Source organism: Panthera uncia (assembly GCF_023721935.1).
Source record: "Panthera uncia isolate 11264 chromosome C1 unlocalized genomic scaffold, Puncia_PCG_1.0 HiC_scaffold_3, whole genome shotgun sequence".
NCBI classification, from domain to species: Eukaryota; Metazoa; Chordata; class Mammalia; order Carnivora; family Felidae; genus Panthera; species Panthera uncia.
In genome coordinates, this window is record NW_026057584.1 from 30146690 (window position 1) to 30151336 (window position 4647).

General features: G+C 42.9%; 1 long non-coding RNA gene across 1 annotated transcript; it reads right to left on the minus strand.

The window, feature by feature from the left end:
• Positions 1-928: 928 nt before the first annotated feature.
• LOC125910884 (uncharacterized) lies at positions 929-4374 on the minus strand. Its single transcript, XR_007454205.1, has 3 exons — positions 4052-4374; positions 3569-3658; positions 929-1458 (listed from the first exon to the last, which is right to left on the minus strand). It is a non-coding gene; the product is annotated as an uncharacterized LOC125910884 (long non-coding RNA).
• Positions 4375-4647: the final 273 nt, after the last annotated feature.

Sequence of the window (4647 nt, forward strand, 5' to 3'; positions counted from 1 at the left end):
TGTCCTCCAGGTTTCTCCATGTTGTCACTCAACTTTGCAGTTCCTTCCACCAGTACTGGAGTATGCTTCCCTGCCCTTTGTCCTTGAGCTCAGCTGTGTGCTTTGGCCAATAAGATGTTAACAGACACCGTGCAGACCAAGGCTTCAGGTATGTTTGAGTGTTGGGTGTGCCCTCTTGTGCTTCTGCCATCGCTATGAGGAGATGCTCTGCCTAGCTTACCGGTGTGAGGGGATGAAAGACACGTGAGACAGACTTGGCTCCAACCTGTAGTCTGGAACCAAGCCCAGTCTAGCTCACACTGGATCACCTTACCCCCAGATGGCCTACAGATGAATGACTGAAAACAAATGAGTTTTTAAATAAAGCCAACAAGTTTTCTTTTCGAGGTAAAATTCACATAAAATTTAGCATCTTAAACACTTTATTTTTTAAATGCTTATTTATTTATTTTAGATAGAGAGAGTGCACACAAGCAGGAGGGGGCGGGCAGAGAGCACGCAGAGCCCAACATGGGGTTTGATCTCATGATCAGTGGGATCATGACCTGAGCTGAAAGCAAGAGTCAGATGCTTAACCGATGGACGGGGCCACCCTGGTGCCCGGCCTCTCAACCATTTTAACATGTACAATTCAGTAGTATTTAGCATATTCACCATATTGTGAGACTATTACCACTAACTAGGTCGAGAGCATTTTCATCACTCAGGAAGGACACCCTATACCCAGTAAGCAGTCACTTCCCATTTCCTCTCTCTCCCACAGGCCCTGGAGACTGTTATCTGCTTCCTGTCTCTTGGAATTTGCCTATTTTGGATATTTCATACAAATGGAATTACAGTATATGTGTTCTTTTGTGTCACTTAACATAATGGTGTTGAGGCTCATCCATGCCCTGGCATATAGCATCTCATCCCTTTTTGTGGCTGAATAATATTCCACTATATAGATATACCACATTTTATTATCCAGTTTGATGGACCTTTGGGTTGTTTCCACCTTTTGGCTATTGTGAATAGTGCTATTATGAACATTTGTGTACAGGTTTTGTTTGAATATCCGCTTTTAATTATTTGGGCTATATAACTTGGGCTGGAATTGCTGGATCATATGGCAATTCTATATTTAATTTTTGAGGAATCACCAAACCGTTTCTGTAGTGGCTGCCCTATTTTATATTTCTACCAGCAATATAGGGAGGGTCATCTGCACCGAAGTGGCTCGCTTGGCTTCAGCCTCGTTTCTTGACTATGTCCTCTTCATCCTTCAACCTCTTCTATAGCCTTTCGGATCCTTCCTGGCTCCAGGAAGTGTGGGAGCTCTATGTTGTACAGAATGAGTCCTGCATTATTCTGTCCGTGAGCCTTCCCTTTCTCCTCCAGCTGAGCTTGAGGGAGCCAAGATGGCAGGTTCTTCTTAGTAGAGCTTTCACTGGTGCAGGGATAAGCCTGTGCAGGTGCCTGAATGACATTAGAGGGTTGGCATGTGAAATTGTTGGAACCCTTAAAGTGAGTCATATACATCTTTTACTTAAGGTAAAAACATAGGAAAGGTTTTCGTCAGAAATAGAATTAAGACACTGGTTTCTTCCCAGCTCATTAATTATGTAGTCTGTTTAGAGAAATACATGAAGAGAAAACAAGTGGTTCATCCCCACTTTTTCCATTCCTTTTTTTTTTTTTGATTGTCAAAGTTTAACACAGCTGCTTTTCTTTCCTATTCTCTGGCGCTGGCATCTGATTACGGTAGAACTGATTTATGGTGGGAAAACCAGGAGGTGAATTATTTATTCTCCCCAAGTAAAGGATTAGCTATTTCTACTTTTAATGGATTTTTTTTGAGGTGTGTTTATATATTTTTAGATGGATTAAGAAGTCCTCTGACCTCTAATATCATATACAAAGCTATTTGCAAATCACATTAAAAGTCTGGATTTAAGGGGCGCCTGGGTGGCGCAGTCGGTTAAGCGTCCGACTTCAGCCAGGTCACGATCTCGCGGTCCGTGAGTTCGAGCCCCGCGTCAGGCTCTGGGCTGATGGCTCGGAGCCTGGAGCCTGCTTCCGATTCTGTGTCTCCCTCTCTCTCTGCCCCTCCCCCGTTCATGCTCTGTCTCTCTCTGTCCCAAAAATAAATAAAAAACGTTGAAAAAATTAAAAAAAAAAAAAAGTCTGGATTTAAACTGATGAAAGCAAAGAAATGAAGATTTGTAACATTGAGTCTGTGACCCAAGAGATTTTCCTTAGTTTATATTCTTGTGCCCCAGAAGGAATACATTGATGTGAGAACAGGGCCATAGTCCAATAGACTGTGATAAGCTAGCCAACACAGGTGTCCAGCTTCCAGGCACGGTGACTCATCTCAAAGGCTGCATCATCCCCCAGCGGGTGAGGGAAGAAGCCTGGAGAATAGGGGAGAGACTGGTCAAGATGTTGAATGTCCAGGGCATCGACTTCAACTATAGAGCACTGGCAGGGGGTCATGCTCCTTAGATTGTCGTAAGATGGGTTTATTTATCTATCTATCTTAAATAGACAATTTAAAGTTTTACAGTAAAAAGTTTTCCCTTCGATCCTTACCCTTCCCCCATCCTCCTAATTCTCCATTCTCCTGCCATGACAGTCATTCCTCTTAGCTTCCTTCATATACTTCCAGAATTCCTTAATGTAAAACAAATGCAACTATATATTCTCATCCCCCCACCACTTTTAGACAAAATTTGGAATGCTTTATATGCTGTTACTCTGTGCGTTAAACAAAACAAAACAAAACAAAACAAAACAAAAACTTAGCAATATATCTTGGAGATCTCCATGTGAAAGTACACAGAAAATGTCCTCACTGAAAATGTCTACATTACTGCCTAGTATTCAAACGCTCTGCTTCTACCAAGGTTTATCTAATGAGCTCCCTATTGGTGGACGCTTGGCTCATTTCCATTTTGCCATTTCAAACAAGTCTGCAAAGAACAACCTTGTACCTGTTGTATGCCACATGGTGGGGAGGTAATCTGGAGGATAAATTCTCCAGTGTGACCTGCTGGGCTGAAAAATATTTGTAATTTTGATAGATGTGTTCAAATTGCCTTCTGTAGGAGCTCTGCTGCTTACGCCCCCATCAGCAATGCCTGAGAGACCATACGCTGTGTGTGCGTGCGTGTGTGTGTGTGTGTGTGTGTGTGGTGGGGAGAGGTGTGGTTTAAATTTCTCTGAAAGTTGTGATAGTATTTAAATAAGAGGGGTGGAGTGAGAGAAGGAAGTGAAAGTGTTTCTCCTGGATCCCCGGAATATGAGCAAAGAGCAACAGGGACTCCAGAGAATAATAATAACGCTAATTGTTAATGTTTAATGTAATGCTTGCTATGCGTTTGACACTAAGCGCTTCACTACATTCGCTCGTTGTTAGGCGAGGATGGTTCATCTGCTTTTGATTTTCTTCTAATTTTTGTTTTCAAATAAGCATCGAGAATTTACCGTGTGTGAGACATTCTGCTAGGTGCTGGTTGACGTAAGTTTTGTTGACAGAAGCCCTGCCAAATGTCAACAGAAGGGGAATTTGGGGGCAAGCTCTTACCAACACCGACCAAGTTGGTGTGGAAAGTATCAACAGCGATCTTGTGTCGGGCACCGTGTAATGTCTCCCGGAGGCTGTTTGCCCTGGAAGCTGCAACACAGACAAGGTGTGTGGTTGACTCACCTGCTGTAGGTTGAGGCAGAGCAAATCCCAGTAGCTTCATGACACGCGTGCACTGATGGTCTGCTTTGTTTCATGTTTCTGTTTAATAATTCCCGTTTGGGGTTGGATGGGTCGGAAGGGGGAGGAAGAATGTGATTTTGCATGAGTGAGCGAGCGAGTGTGTGTGTTGTAACACTCAACTAAGAAATAAATCCAGTTCGACGACACGTCAGATTTTGTCAATAGCTGGCAGTTATAATTAGTATATGTGATGTATTACTTCAAAGGAATATTGAGAAGGCAAAAAAAAAAAAAAGTCAGAAGACAGAGTTGATTAGCATTGAGAGCTACTGCTTCCCCTTACTTTCTGGTTTTTCTTACTTTTTTCCCTCTGCCCTAGGCCGCCTTCAAGATGACTCCAAACTTCTATTGTCCTCACTCCTACCCTCAGCTTCCAGAGACTATCCCTTTACCGCAGCTGGCCTGCCTTCCTGGTTTCTAAGCCAAGCTATGTTATAGTGCCAGGGATGATTAGCCTTTGTTTGTACACCATGGGGCTATGAGGTCAGTGTTACCCTTGTCTTTAGGATGCATTTGAATAATGGGAGGGGTTTTAGGGTGGGCCAACTATGGTTAGAGTGTTAGGCATTGGAAACTAGTTTTAGGGATAGTATTTATAGCGAGGGAAGGTGTTTGGGGTAGAAGAACAGTCTTTTGGAGCTATCACTGCTATTTGGAAATAGAAAAACAGGGGTTTAGCAGGAAAATAACTCACAGTAATCGATTTTTTCCAAGGCAGAAGCAGAGAATGGGGTTCTGACTCTAAAAAGCTGGGCTAAACACGGTTTCAGTCAAGGTCCATTCCGGTTAATGTAAACCACAATAGTTATTTCAAATAGGGGGAGACTTACTAGAGGGAAGTGTATACAAGCATCACATCTGGGAATAACTTGTTTGGGCTTGGAACCAAATACACT